This window comes from Hylobates moloch, unplaced genomic scaffold (assembly GCF_009828535.3).
Source record: "Hylobates moloch isolate HMO894 unplaced genomic scaffold, HMol_V3 SCAFFOLD_12, whole genome shotgun sequence".
NCBI lineage: Eukaryota > Metazoa > Chordata > Mammalia > Primates > Hylobatidae > Hylobates > Hylobates moloch.
In genome coordinates, this window is record NW_026652287.1 from 82,906,615 (window position 1) to 82,923,288 (window position 16,674).

Sequence of the window (16,674 nt, forward strand, 5' to 3'; positions counted from 1 at the left end):
ATAGCCAACGTTGTATAAAATTCTGTGTGCTGAAATTCCTTCTAATTGAAATCATTCTGTAAGAGAAGTGAGGCTATCTGATGGCCTCTTACTATGTGACAAGCACCCTTGGAGCCCACCATTCCATGAAAGTGACATGAGTATGGAGCATAAAAAATTACTAGTATTGTACCACTATGACCTATAAAAATGGTAATTTCATATATTTCAAACTAATAGTAATGTCTTTATTTTACACAATAGTGAATTGTTTAAAAGTTTAAGTAAGTTTTCTGAGCTCACATAGACAATAAGTGATAGAACTAGGCTTCAATCCTAGTCTGAATCAAATATCTGTATTATTTTAGTTATAGTACCTAATTTCTCTTCAATATTAATAAAAATAAATGAGTATTAGAAAAACATAGAGCAAATGATCAGGACGGTGATTCCTAAGTGAATTCATTGAAAAGTATTTTTGTATTACTTCAAAAATAATAACATTTTACTTTCCACAGAAGATGGTAGATAACTCTTACAGTTGTCAAATATCCATTCTAAAATACCACTAAAATACTCTTCGAGAAATCATGTAACACTTTAGGAGGCCAAGGCAAGCAGATCACCTGAGGTCGGGAGTTCAAGACCAGCCTGGCCAACACGGCAAAGCTCCATCTCTACTAAAAATACAAAAATTAGCCAAGGGTGGTAATGCGTCCCTGTTATCCCAGCTACTCAGGAGGCTGAGGCAGGAAAATCACTTGAACCCAGAAGGCCAAGGTTGCAGTGAGCTGAGATCATGCCACTACACTCCAGCCTGGGCAACAGAGTCAGACTCCATCTCAAAAAAAAAAAAAAAAGAAATCATATAGGTAGACTAAGTAACCAGAAAACATCCCACCAAAAATATTTAGATCTACTTAATAAAATATAACAGATATGTTTTTAACACTAAACTGAGCATGAGTAGTAAGATAAGTTCCTAGGAGCTAGAAATGAAGTGGTAACTGAATACCAGAGCAGTGAACAGCAGGCTGGTCCTGCAGCTCATCTGGAATTATTTACTGATTGTGGAAACCAGTGAGAAGGTGGTTTTTGTTTGTTTGTTTTCATTATTTCTAGAATAGGAAACAACGCTTTGGACCAATGGAAGAGCAGGAATTAAATGCCTAAATAAGGCAGGGAAATTCATACCTGCCTTGAAAGGACAACATAAGTTTGTCCACAAGTATAAGAAGGCAGCGTGAATGTTTGCCTATCTCAGACTGGGATCTGGATGGAGAGTGAACAAAGTATCTGCTGGGAATTGGTTGCTCCTGTCCTTTCTTTACCAAGCTTTGGGTTTTGAATTTACCTACGTGACCCTGGAATTCCCAAGCCAATAAATTAAATAAAATTTAGTCTACTAAAAACTTTTGCTGAAGAAGTTACTGGAGATGTTCTTCAAAAGAACACAAATCTAGAAGGAATGCTGGAGTGAGGTGCATAAAAGTACTGGGCAAATAAATTGGTGATCGTGTGGGCAAATCAGACTAAGCTTTTAATGAATAAAATATTAAGGGAATACTATAAAGGAACAATAGGAATGGGAAGAGAGATTTCAGTGGATAAGAGATTACAGCTGATTTTTGCAACTCAGAAAGCAGTTGAAAGTATTATAACTGACTTGCCTGGGAGAAGGAAATGAAAATCTAAACTTTGGAATGGGATAACAATGAAAAGAAATCTGGCTTACGTCAAAGAAACCTGGAGAGGCTCAAGACATTGGAGGCAGCTGACACAGAAAAGAGTCAGTTAAGGGACATAAAATGGGGTAGTAAATTGCAGCCAATGAATGGAGTATTCAGGTCTCTCCCCTTTGCCCACAAATGCCAGCAACTAGGCACCTGCCTTCAAGGCAAGGGAAAGGGGCCCTTAAGAGGTAGAACAAGTAAAGAGAAGTTCAGGATTCAAGAACAGCTTGCACAGTTGAAGGCAGAATGAGGAGGGGAGTGAAAAGAGGACTGACTGAGGCTCTTCCCATGGAGTACTCAGATCCTTAATACCCCTCTCCTATCCCATGCAGAATACCAGCAACACAGGGTTTACCCCCTTTCCTCCAGCCCACCCTTTTTGCTTATACCTTACCTCTCAAGAAATTGTTGAAATCTGATCCAGGGAAACTAAATCACAGTAAGGAAAAGATTTTCAAATACCTACATTTAGAGGTCCCCTGTAAATGACTGGCTCCCAAGCCAGACACAGCACAGTGAATCTATTCCATCTAGAATGCCTGTCTGTGTCTTAGGAATTCGATTCAGCTTTTATTAATTAACTCATTCTTAAACATCAATGGGTAACCAAGGATCATCAATCATATCAGGAAAGACACAAATTAAAAAGACTGGAACTGAAACAAATTATTAGGAGAAGGAACTCTAAGGAAATGAAGAAATCTTTAAAAGAATAATAATCCTTAGAAAGAGATAGAAATATATAGCATTTTATGAAGCAGGATGCCATGAAAAGAAGAAACCAAAAAAAGCAAGAAAGAGCTTATAGAATTTAAAGATATGATAGCAACACGATTTTCATTTGGAAGATAGGAGAATGAAGGTAATGAAATCTTCTTATATGCGAACAGAAGATGAGGACATAAAAGAATGTAGAAGAGGGAATTATGAAAGAAATCAATGTGGGGTCCAAATGGCAGAGAAGGAACAAAGGAAGGGAAAGAACAATAACTAAGAATTGAAGATTACCGTCTTTATTTCTGCTATTTACAGATATTTCTAGTTTAATGACCTGGGAAAAGTTGTTTTACCCTAAGAAAACCTTTTCCCATTTCTGTACTGATGATTCTTTTTGATGTGTGGTGATTCACACTACTCCACATAAGTATTAAATTAATATACCTAAACTAGATTGATAAATGGCCACCTTTAAAAAAAAAATCTAAAAGTTTCAGATGTCTGGTTCATTGCCCACCCGCACCCCCCCAAAAAAAAGTTAGAAAAGAAAAAAAAATTAAACTTAAATTTCCATGATTCTTTATATGCTTAGACCATGGCACTGGATATAGAAACCATGTGACCTTTCTAAAAAAATTTTTCAAGCCTGAATACTTAGGCTTCCTGTACCAAAAATATGATTTTAAAGGCTGTTTTATTCTTTTCAGGAGGCTTTTTTTTTTTCAGATTTAGAAGTTTTAATTTACCAAACCATATGGAAGGAAAGGAAAGACTCCTATACTACAATCCAAATTTTTAATCCCCCCCACCAAGACTTTTATAGTTTCCGACTTGCTGATTAGATGAAATACAAACCCTATTATGGAATGGCTGAAACTCACAGTGCCAAAACCCCACAGCCATCTTTAACAGCTTCTTTCTAAATTATGACATTTGGCAAATTTCTGATCCCTGTGGATAGCTTTTGTCTAATTTGGGGTTTCTTGGCCTGGTAACAGCCCACTGGCTTAACATAGAATTTGCAAAGGTAGAAAATACCACACATTTTGACTTCTGAATGCTTTAAATATATTATAAAATGGAATTGGCTGCTAGTCTCAAGAGAAGAGGAATAGAAATTGAGTGGTGTTTTCACTCTTTCATCAAAACTGGCCGAAGGCAAAATATGTAAAAATGAAATGCACCTATATTTGACTTAGACTGGAGAGTAGGATTTCATATAAGACTTATATGTTTACAAGATATATTAGAAAAATATTGATTATTAGTACTTTTATTACAGTCAGTGAAATGATTCACTCAGTACCTTTTTTAAAGTTTTTCTTTAAGAATTTGTGTAATATTTAGAGTATTTAGAAAAGTTCAAACGGATTTAAGGTTTCCCAGAATGCTTTGGCACATTCTATAGATCAAATCCTCTTTTATTTTTCTGCCAAAAATGTCCTTTTCCTCTCTTTGCCTGTTCAGATTTTACTTCTTCTGTGAAGTCTTGCCTGACTTTCTTAAGCAGTTACTTTTTTGTTTTTTCTCTATACTTCATTAGTACCGGTCTCAGTATCTTCATAATAGGGCACTTCCAAATAGAATGACACATACATATGTGTCTGTCTTTTGACACTAGATACGGGGCAGGGGGTGAGTCTTTACTTTTTATTTCTTCAGTACCTGCCATTTCAATGTATTGGTTACTATCCCTGTACCCATGTGCCTTTTCCTTTATAAGTTATTTAAGGGCTGGGGACATGGCTTTTAAATGTTTTTGTTCCCTCCCTCCCCGCCAGTACTCATTCCCTCATTAATCCCTTCATTTGGTCAACACATGTATTGAGACTTATTTCTTCAAGCTAGGTATTGCTTTAATCCTCAGTGATCTGTGCTGAAAAAAAATGAATGAGGGTGGCATGATTATAGAGTGAATACACAGTAATCTTCCAAAATCCTAGATGGGGAGATGGGCACAAGAGGGGCGTGCGTCTCTTCAGTGCCTGTGCTTGACATGTGATATTTAATAGAAGCTTGATAACAACCCTTAGAGAGTATTATCCCCTTTTTATAAACGAAGATTCTGAGCTTCAAAGGTTTGAGGAACATCCCCAAAAGTCATTTCACTACTAAACAGTAGAATTGAATATAACTTCAAGGTTTTCTGAACTGTCATGAATTTTCTCTCCACATTAAATAATTTTAAGTGTGGAGTTTTTTTCCCATTTGGTGTATGTGATTAAACTGATTGGTGATTGGAAAAGTAACTTGACTACCTAGTTACCTAGTAAGTTACAAGTTATTTAGTTACTCAATAACTACTTATCCCCCCATCCTCTTTTTATAACTTATTTTTAGAAACTATCTTTGGATACTAGTTTAATTTTAGTGGTTAAACCGAATTTTATTATTGGGCATGATAGGTCATGAACAGAAGACTTCAGTTTTAGGCTACTGACAGTTTTAGATCCTACATTGTACTTCTAATACAAAAATTTCGGGGTATCCTGGGGAATAGTTTTGTATTAGAGTCATTGTAGCCTCCATGTTTAAATATAGTTGGACCCAAGTGACGTCTCTTTAAAATATATGGAAATTTCATACCAATGTCATGTCCAATTAAAATACTAAACACAAGATGAGTTTGAATTGCTCTGCTTAAAATTGTGATTTATTCCTTGTTTGAACTTTGTTACCTAGGGCAAATGCCATGAATTTAAAACTGGGCATGCATTAAGAGAGAAAAGAGGAATAACATTTCCATTAATATGGTATTTCAGATGGTTTTATAGCTGTTTCTAAAGTTGTGTGGGTTCTATAGTTGTGTGCACATGCTTACTTCGTTTCTTTTTGTCCTTTTTATTTAAGCCAAATATTTCTCAGTTTTGTGAGCCAATGAAATTAATATTGACTTAAATTGTAGTAAAAGTTACTTGGCTGTTAGCTTATTTTCCAGATTCAGGTTAGTAGGAGAGAAGGAAGGATATTGGAGCCTCTGACAGTAATTCTTGATACAGAAAACCTTTATTTTGGCTACGGCATGAGAGCACTGAGCCAGACTTCTGTGTCTAGCCAAAGTTAATTAGGCTACATAAAACTCCAGTTGTGGAAGTAGTGGAGGTTCCACAGAAAAGTCCCATACCCTAGGCTAAAATGATGTCAGTGTAGTTTATCTGGAAATGTAATGCAGTGTGTTTCCATGGGCCTTTTGCTATTATTATTTAGAGCTAAGACTTCTTTTTCATTCATTTGACCTTCTCCAGAGAAGAGTTACTTCCATTTTGGAAGCTGACCAATATTTGGGTTTTTTTGTTTGTTTATTTGTTTATTATAATTACTGCACAGACATGTTTAGATTGGAGCTAGTTCGGAACAAATGGTAATTTTTCCTGTTAATCTGATTGAATAATTATTATGGATATATATATAATGCAAGTTGCTAAATTTGTTCTATGAAAAAGGGAAGACATAATACCACATATATCATGCTACTGAAATATTGGATGAAAATATAGAAGGAAGTTTAATCACTACCATATATTCAGCTAAGCCTTTATATGAAGTTGTTGTACCTAAACGTTATGATTTATCAGTCTGGAGCTAATAGAGTTATCATTGTATTATTTTTACTCTGAAGCATAATGAATCTGATAGTTCATTTTTAAGGATCTCCCTTCCACTCCAAATATGCATTTGTTTTCTAGTACTAGTCTTATGATTATTCTACTTGCTGTCACTAAGTGGCACAGGAATCTCCAAAATCTCTCAGGCTTTTATACTACTTTTGTATGTCACTTAGTAGAAATCATCATTAGAGCTATTTCTTTTGCCTGATAGTCTCAGGAGCAATAAAAATTAAAATACTCAAATTCTTTGGCATTAAAGGCCACGTGAGATAATTTCAGCTATATCTACATATATGTGCTGCTTTGCTTTTTTATTATTTATTTATTATTTTTGAGATGGAGTCTCACTCTGTCACCCAGGCTGGAGTGCAGTGGCGCGATCTTGGCTCACTGCAACCTCCGCCTTCTGGATTCAAGCGATTGTTCTGCCTCAGCCTCCCGAATACCTGAGACTACAGGTGTGTGCCACCACGCCTGGCTAATTTTTGTATTTTCCGTAGAGATGGGGTTTCACCATATTGCCCAGGCTGGTCTTGAATTCCTGACCTCATGACCCACCCGCCTCGGGCTCCCAAAGTGCTGGGGTTATAGGCGTGAGCCACCGCGCCGGGCCAGCTTTTTATTTATTTATTTCCAAATAAATAAGATTAGTTGACCCTTGAACAACACAAGTTTGAACTGTGCAGGTCTACTCATACACAGTTTTTTTTTTTTTTTTCCAATAAATACATTGGAAAAATTTTTGGAGATTTGCAACAATTTAAAAAAAAACATGCAGACAAACTTCATAGCCTGGATATATTGAATAACTTTTTTTTAAGTTCGATGTGTCATAAATACATAAAATATATGTAAATACTAGTCCATCATTTACTGCCATAAGTTATACACAAGTTTATTATAAAAAGTTAAAATTTATCAAAATTTATGCACACAAACACAGGCTATTAGTAGTTAAGTTTTGGAGGAGTCAAAAGTTATATGTACATACAAAAGTTATATGTACAACCCTGCATGAGGGTTGGCCCCTCTAACCCTCACATTGTTCAAGGGTCAATTGTATATTGCTTTTAAGGTAACTTACATTTTGTCATAGTCAACGACTCTCTGAGGCTGGCTTGCGGGTGGTAAAGGAATTTACCAAGACATTAATGAGTTTAGAAAGACAGCTTTATTTAGAGAAACGAGGGAGATACATTGCAAGGGAGCAATGGGCAAGACAGCGGAGGGAAGGCTGTCTGCCGTTTGCAAAGAGGCAGGGGCTAGAGGGGAGTTTTACAAGGTTGTGCTGCTTTAGGCTGAATGCAGACAGGATGCTTGGGTGCAGGGGGTGCTGTGAGCAGCGTGTTTGTAACAGGATACTTGGGTGCTAGTGAGCCGTTTGGAGTTGACCCCATTTCTCGTAACATTTGCCCTCTACCCCTGTTTCTGTTCCTGCTAGCTAAGCCCATTTGTAATTTTTTATTAACTCCGCAGGGGTCCACACATTTTAAAAATTTTATTTTTTATATATTTTTGAGACAGAGTCTCGCTCTATCGCCCCAGGCTGGAGTGCAGTGGCACGATCTTGGCTCACTGGAACCTCCGCCTGTCGGGTTCAAGCAATTCTAGTGCCTCAGCCTCTGAAGTAGCTGGGACTAGGGGTGTCTGCTACCACGCCCGGATAATTTTAGTAAAGCTATGGTTCCACCACGTTGGCCAGGCTGGTCTCAAGTCATCTGCCCACTTCGGCCTCCCAAAGTGCTAAGATTACCACAGGCGTGAGCTACCATGCCCGTCTCACACATTTTATTGTTGTTGTTTAACTTGTCTGTTTGGTTTCTGTATTTGATCTATCATCGTCATTTAATGCAATTTAAATAGCTGGCTCAAGCCCTCATAATCCCTAGTACTCTGATATTCCATATTACTGGAGGCATATAGATGGAGAAGTGACATGTTTTTAAAATATAGCTTGGCTTTCTTACAGAACTAAAAATAAAATAAAAAGCAGTCCTGTGTAAAGACTTGCATTGGATACACATTTTTGTTGAGCCTGAACTTTGTCTCTTTCTAGCTAATAAGCAGTGGTGATACAAAGACTAACAGCATTTCCTTAGCGTCTGTGTATTTAATTTCGGTGAAATTCACAATAAAAGTCAGTCTACCATACTAGTGACTGGTGGAAGTCGTTTTTGTTTCAGAAAGCACAATTATGTAGGTACATTCATTGTATTACCTTACCCTTTAATTTTTATTATAGGCACAGGATTCCATACCGCTTGGAAGATTCCATCCCCCACCCCCCATTGTGTAGCTTTTATTTGTTAAATAAGCCCCACTGATACTCTATGATACTTGACTTCATAGCTTCCAGCTTGTTATTCTTTCTGCTACATCGTATTGACTCTCTTATCACATAATAGAGCATAAAAACATTTTAACATGAGTTAAACTGTTTTTAATTTATGCTGTATGTTTTCCTTGCTTAGTTATTTTTTGTCTAGTAATATATCAAGTAGAACATTTGAGTATCACTCCTTGTTAAAACAGCATCTGGTCTAAGCCTGTGTTTACTCTTAGGAGTGATGGTACAGACAATATACATTTTTAGAAACAAACATATTTCTTCTCAAGTAGTTGGGCCAACGCTTTTACAAAAGGAAATTGTATTTTTTCCTTGTGGCATTTGGTTATACACACACACACACATGCACATAAACGATGCCACATCTGTTATAAGATATGAAAGTCTTCATTTTTGCAGACTCATAAATAGATTCAAAACCTGCCTGGCCATGAACATGTTCACAAGTTCATAAGGTTTTTGTGATTTCCCCTTATGTTTACCTGTATTACATTTGAGGCCCATGAGGCTCAGCAACCTGAAGCATGAAGCCTGCAGAGCCATAGAGTATATCCTTAGTTTTTAGTAAAATTGTACTTGCTTTAAACACAGTTAATTCTGGGGTCAGCTTCACATTTTTCCCAAGTTCTGAGCTTCTTATTCATTTCATATATCTCTTGATATATTAAATAAATCCTCATCTCTTGTTTTCTTCACCTTATGAAGAATTAAATATTACTTATAAGGTGGATTGTTTTGTGAAGTGGCTCCCTCCTGTTTTCTGAAAGCAGTACTATTTAAATTGCTTTGTTTGTTTGTTTTTTGAGACAGGGTCTTGCTCTGTCACTGGAGCTGGAGTGTAGTGGTCCACACCTCCTTGGCTCAAGCTGTCCTCCTTCCTTGAATCCCCCAAGGCACTGGTATTACAGTTGTGAGCCACCACACCAGCCCCTTAAAATTGCTCTTTAGCTTTTTGGCTATTATGCTAAAATATACATGTATGGTACCTCATGTACATAAATGCCTGACTTCAAAATGCATAAAAACATTTTCAAAAGAAACCTTCATTCAGTTTTTAGATTTTTCTTCTAATACAGTTCTGAACTGAAAATGCATTTTCTGTGTATATTTTTAAAAGAAAAGAATTTTAACATAGCTACTGGTAAAAAAGATTTAAGTATTTGTATATGTGATAGAAAATAGTGATAGTGGAGTTTACAGCTGAGTTTTTAATTTAAATGTGATGTATATAGTTTTCCTCAAATGTGAAGTTTTGAAGGAACCATTATGATACTCCACACTGAAAGGGGTGAGGGTGAAGGGCATGGGAGACCTGAGTGAATTGGCTTGACCTTTATCTGGTAAACATTTAACTGGTAGAATGTTGGATTGAAGCCAGAGCACCTGAGCACTTACCTGCCTAGTAATTGATTTCTTCTCACAGTGGAAGGCATAATTCTTTTAAAAGGCTTAAAATTGCAGGACTCCCCATTTGTATAACATAATTGAGGCTCTTTGTCAAAAGTGACAGGATGAGGTACATTCTTGAGCATATACTGTAATTCAGTCTGCATGGCAATAACAGTACCTGTGGTGTAGAGGACCTCAATATGCAGAATGACTCACGTATAAGTAGGACTCTTTTGTCAGTTTGACATTAGCTGTATGGCATAGAGTTTACATTGGGCACTAACTGTTGTATAAAGCCATATATAATGATGTCATATAATGGAGAAATAAGTATTGTGGTTTTTAGATGTAACATCACCAAGAAATTTTTGTCTCTGAAAGATGAAACCTGAAGATATCATCTATTTTATAGGTTTTTCTATTTCTCATCTTTTGAGATGAAATAGCAATAGCTAAAAGAGAAATAGACTTTCTGTCTGCTTGAATCAGAAATTTACTCACTTAAAGCAGAAAATTACTTGATCAGAATTGCAAGATTTCCTTGTATACCTCAGAGAGGTTAGTTACATCAGCAGAAGTAAAGGATTAAGTTTCAATCTATTGCTTTGGCTCAAGATGTTTTCCTGAGGGTGTCTGTCTTCCCCTTTTCTACCTAGGGTACACATTTGCCAAAGTGGTCATCACTCCACCCTATTTCTGCTGATATGGAAGAGGACTGTTCCATCCTGACTCCCTCACCATCTTGATACTTCTCTCTCTCTCTCTCTCTCTCTCTCTCTCTCTCTCTCTCTCTATATATATATATATCTATAGATATCTATATACATATAGACATATATAACTATATATAACTCTCTCTATATATATCTATAGATATATCTATATCTCTATAGATATCTATATATCTATATCTCTATAGATATATCTATAGATATATATTTAGAGAGAGAGTTATATATAGTCATATATGTCTATATGTATATAGGCATATATAGCTATACCTTTATACATTTGCCTTGACTGTGTGTGTGTGTGTGTGTGTATATGTATATATACATATATATAGAAAGAGAGAACTATAATACTTTTATATACAGTTATATATGTCTATATTTATGTAGGCATATGTAATTGCATTTTTGCCTTTATACATTTGCTTCGACTGTAAACATTAGCAAAGCTGACTCAACAAGTAATGCTACACAGCAAGGATTGCTTTTAAGTAAGAATAAAAAGAAGAATTTCAAATATGCTGAAATTTAAGAATGCCAAGAAGATTTTACTACTGCCATTATTTTACTACTGCCATTATTGCTTTGATAGGAATTATCAAAGCAATATTCCTAAAATGTACAAAATCCATTTCCAAAATGTATTCCACATAATATGATACTTCTAGATGTCCTTTGAAAAAAAAATCCAGTAGTCAAATTAGTGTGAGGAAAGATACATACTATATTTCTTTCTTAAAATATGTGTATATTGTATCCATTAAAGGCTCTGAAAGTTTTCTTTGTATTTAAAGCCCTATTTAGCTTATTCATCATATGGTACAGGTTTTTTCAAGTTGAATCCATTTATCCCAAGATAATAGTATTCTGCCAAATGTACTTTGGAGAATTTTATAAGATACCAGACTGAAAGGGAGCAGTCATGCAGAATACAAAAGTTTTAGAAATAAACATAAGTGAGAGAAACTACTATTTACCTGGTAAACTGGTAGACCTTGAGTTGGTGACAGAACACCTGAGCTGTTGCTTACTCAGTAATTTATTATGTCAAGTGTGCTGTCAGTGTTTAGCATTGGAAAATTTATTTAAAAAGAGTGTGATTTGTTGCTCTTCTCTATGATTGGTATGATGGGTGGACGGAGATCCAGGAAATCAGGATGGAAGTGCCAATGAGGTCAACATTTTGAAAGAGAAAGATTTCTTAATTAACATTGAGGCTAGAGCTATGCAGAAAATAGCCGTTTGTCTAGATGAATCCGAAAGAAAAGAGTTGAACTACCAGTTGATAATGTTATAATGCATTTAAAGATGTGTATGTAATTTTCAGAATACTAGTTAAAAAAAAACAAAAACAACTTTTTTTCATGCTTACAAAACTTCAGCCATAAGTTTGAAAGAGGAAATTGACTTTATTAATTTGTGATCTTAAGCAAATTGTAATTATTTTCCATTTCTCAAATAGAAACAGCATTTGGTGATTCCAGTATTTAAAATCTTTTCCTCACATATCTCTGGCAAATGTTGTTACTTCTATCCTATACAGAATAATACATCAGAGGAAGCAGTTATGACTTTGAGATTTTTCCTTTAACTGGAATGCTCTCACCCTCCACATTTAGCAGTTTGAGTCATAATCTTTTTTTGAGTTTTATCTTATGAATTTACTTGTGTTGCAAACTATTCCAACATGAAAAAAATATGAGGCACCTATGTATTTTTAACTCAGATAAAACAAAGGCTATAATTTTATGGCACTTCTGATAGACTTTTTAATGCAATTAATTTTTAATAAATATTTATTTTAGAATAGTTTGATTACAGAATTGAAGTTAGTACAGAGAGTTCTCATATACCCACACTCAGTTGCCCCTATTATTAATATAATACATTAGTATGATATAGTTGTCACAATTAATGTGCCAACATAGATATATTGTTATTAACTAAAGTCTATATTTTATCCAGATTTCTTCAGGTTTTCCTTAATGTCCTTCTGTTGTTCCAGGATCCCATTTAGGAAACCACGTTACATTTAGTAGTCACGTCACCTTAGGCTCCTCTTGCTGTGACAGTTTCTCAGACTTATTTTTATTATGATGACCTTGACAATTTTGAGGAGTAAAGGTCATATATTTTGTAGAATGTTCCTCAGTTGGTATTTGGCTGATATTTTGTCATGATTAGACTTAGATTATGGGGTTTGGGAGGAAAACCACCAGAGGTAAATTATCATCCTCATCATATCAAGGATATCTATTAGCGATGTGACTTATCATTCTTTATGCTAATCTTGATAACCTGGCTTGAGGTAGTTTTTGTCAGAGTTCCCCATTGTAAAGACACTCAGTGTATTAATCCGTTTTCACGCTGCTGATAAAGACATTACCAAGACTGGGCAATTTATAAAAGAAAGAGGTTTAATGGACTTACAGTTCCACATGGCTGGGGAGACCACAAAATCATGGCAGAAGACAAAGAGGAGCAAGTCACATCTTACATAGATGTCAGCAGGCAAACAGAGAGACAGACAGAGCGCTTGTGCAGGGAAACTCCCATTTTTAAAACCATCGTATCTAATGAGACTTACCTACCATCATGAGAACAGCATGGGAAAGACCCACCAACATGATTCAGTTATCTCTCACCAGGTCCCTTCCACAATATGTGGGAATTATGGGAGCTACAAGATGAGATTTGGGTGGGGACGCAGAGCCAAACCATATCATTCTTCCCCTGGCCCCTCCCAAATCTCATGTCTTCACATTTCGAAACCAATCATGCCTTCCCAACAGTCTCCCAAAGTCTTAACTCATTTCAGCATTAACTTAAAAGTTCACAGTCCAAAGTCACATCTGAGACAAGGCATGTCCCTTCTACCTATGAGCCTTTAAAATCAAAAGCAAGTTAGTTACTACCTAGATAAAATGAGGATACAGGCATTAGGTAAATACAGCCATTCCAAATGGGAGAAATTGTCCAAAACAAAGTGGCTACAGGCCCACGCAAGTCCAAAATCCAGTGGGGCGGTCAACTTTTTTTTTTTGGGGGGGACAGAGTCTTGCTCTGTCACCCAGGCTGGAGTGCAGTGGCATGATCTTGGCTCACTGCAACCTCCACTTCTCTAGTTCAAGCAATTCTCCTGCCTCAGCCTCCCAAGTAGCTGGGAGTACAGGCATATACCACCATGCCCAGCAAATTTTTTGTATTTTTAGTAGAGATGGGGTTTCACTGTGTTAGCCAGGATGGTCTCAATCTCCTGAGCCCGTGATCTGCCCTCCTCAGCCTCCCAAAGTGCTGGGATTACAGGCATGAGCCACCATGCCCTGCCGGGGCAGTCAAATCGTAAAGCTCCATAATGATCTCCTTTGAATCTGTGTCTCACATCCAGGTCATGCTGATGCAAGATGTAGGTTCCTGTGGTCTTGGGCAGCTCCACCCTTGTGACTTTGCAGGGTATAGCCCTCCTCTTGGCTGCTTTCATGGGCTGCTGTTGTGTGTCTGTGGCCTTTCCAGGTGCACGGTGCAAGCTGTCAGTGGATCTACCATTCTGGGGTCTGGAGGACTGTGGCCCTCTTCTCACAGCTCCAGGTGGAGCCCCAGTGGGGACTCTGTATGGGGACTCTGACCCCACATTTCTCTTCTGCACTGCCCTAGCAGAGGTCCTTCACGAGGGCTCCACCCATGCAACGAACTTTTGCCTGGTCATCCAGGCATTTACATACATCTTCTGAAATCTGGATGTAGGTTCCCAAACCTTAATTCTTGACTTCTGTGCACCTGCAGGCTCAACACCACATGGAAGCTGCCAAAGCATGGGGCTTCCACCCACTGAAGCAACAGCCTCCAGCTGTACCTTGGCTTGTTTTAGTCATGGCTGGAGGGGCTAGGACATAGGACACCAACTTCCTAGGCTGCACACAGCACAGGGACCCTGGGCCGGACTCACAAAACCACTTTTTCTTTCTAAACCTCCAGGCCTGTGATGGGAGGGGCTGCCACAAAAGTCTCTGACATGCCCTGGAGACATTTTTCCCATTGTCTTGGTGATTAACATTCGGCTCCTCGTTACTTATGCCAATTCCTGGAGCAGACTTTAATTTCTCCTCAGAAAATAGGATTTTCTTTTCTATTGCATTGTTAGCTCGCAAATTTTCCAAACTTTTATGCTCTGCTTCCCTTATAAAACTGAATGTCTTTAACAGCACCCAAGTCACCTCTTTAATGCTTTGCTGCTTAGAAATGTCTTCCACCTTAGGGCCCGGAATGGTGGCTAATGCCTGTAATCGTAGCACTTTGGGAGGCCGAGGTGGGTGGGTCACCTCAGGTTGGGAGTTCAAGACCAGCCTGACCAACATGGAGAAACCCCATCTCTACTAAAAATACAAAATTAGCTGGGCTTGGTGGCACATGCCCATAATCTCAGCTACTCGGGAGGCTGAGGCAGAAGAATCACTTGAACCCGGGAGGCAGAGGTTGCCGTGAGCCGAGATCACGCCATTGCACTCCAACCTGGGCAACAAGAACAAAACTCTGTCTCAAAAAAAAAGAAAAAGAAAAAGTAATGTCTTCTGCTAGATACCCGAAATCATCTCTCTCAAGTTCAAAGTTCCACAGATCTCTAGGGCAGGGGCAAAATACCACCAGTCTCTTTGCTGAAACTTAACAAGAGCCACCTTTATTCCAGTTCCCAACAAGTTCCTCATCTCCATCTGAGACCACCTCAGCCTTAATTTCATTATTCATATCACTATTAGAATAAACAAAGTTGATAGATCGTAGCTAGATTAACAAAGAAAAAAAGACAGAGTTTTGAGCATTATTGGCCTAAAGTTTTCTTTTTTGTTGTGTCTCTGCCTGCTTTTGGTATCAGAATGATGCTGGCTTCATAGAATGAGTTAGGAAGGAATTCTTTCTCCTCAATTTTTTGGGATAGATTCAGTAGAATTGGTACCAGCTTTTCTTTGTACATCCAATAGAATTGTCTGTGAATCCATCCAGTGGAAATCTTTTTTGGTGGGTAGGTTTTTTATTACTGATTCAGTTTAAAAACTCATTGATCTCTTTAGATTTTCAATTTCTTCATGGTTTAATCTTGAAAATTGTGTGTCTCCAGGAATTTATCCATTTCCTCTAGATTTCATAGTAATTTTGAAGGATCTTTCCTATTTCTGTGGGACTGGTTGTAATGTCATCTTTGTTATGTCTGATTATGCTTATTTGGATCTTCTCTTTTTTTCTTTGTTAATCTAGCTACGATCTATTAACTTTGTTTATTCTTCCAAAAAAACAGTTGTTTGTTTCACTGATAATTCATATGGATTTTTGTGACTCAGTTTCATTCAGTTCTGCTCTGATTTTGGTTATTTCTTTTCTCCTGCTAGCTTTGTGGTTGGTTTCTTCCTTCTTTTCCAGTTCCTCTAGGTGCGATGTTAGATTTTGAATTTGACATCTTTCTACCTTCTCGATATAGGCATTTAGCACTGTAAACTTTCCTCTTAACATTGCTTTTTCACCCCAAAAATTATGGTATGCTGCATCTGTTGTCATTTATTCCAATTTTTTTATTTCTGTCTTAATTTTGTTGTTTACCCAAAAGTCATTCAGAAACAAGTTATTTAATTTCCGTGTAATTGATTGGTTTTGAGCAACCTTCTTGGTATTGATTTCTATTTTTATTGCACTGTGGTCTGAGAGTGTGTTCGGTAAGATTTTGATTTTTTTTAAAATTTATTGCGACTTGTGCATGGCTGTGCATCTGGTCGCTTAGAGTATGTTCTATGTGCAGATGAGAAGATTATATATTCTGTGGTTGTTGGGTGGAATATTATACAGATGTCTGTTAGATCCAGTTACTGAAGTGTCAAGTTGAGCTCTAGGTTTTTTTGTTTTGTTTTGTTTTGTTTTTTAGTTTTCTGCTTTAATGATCTGTCTAACGCTGTCAGTGGGGAGTTGAAGCCTCCCACTGTCACTATATGGATGCCTTAAGTCTTTTCATCACTGCAGAAGAACTTGCATTATAAATCTATGTGCTCTAATATTTGCTATGTATATATTTAGGAAAGTTAAGTCTTTTTGTTTAATTGAAACTTTCATCATCATATAATACCCTTCCTTGTCCTTTTTGGCTGTTGTTGGTTTAACGTCTATTTTATCTGATATGAGAATAATGA

General features: G+C 37.0%; 1 protein-coding gene across 1 annotated transcript in view; it reads left to right on the plus strand.

Moving 5' to 3' along the window:
- Positions 1 to 16,674, plus strand: part of TMTC2 (transmembrane O-mannosyltransferase targeting cadherins 2) — a 459,784-nt gene that overhangs the window by 311,091 nt on the left and 132,019 nt on the right. The window lies entirely within an intron of this gene.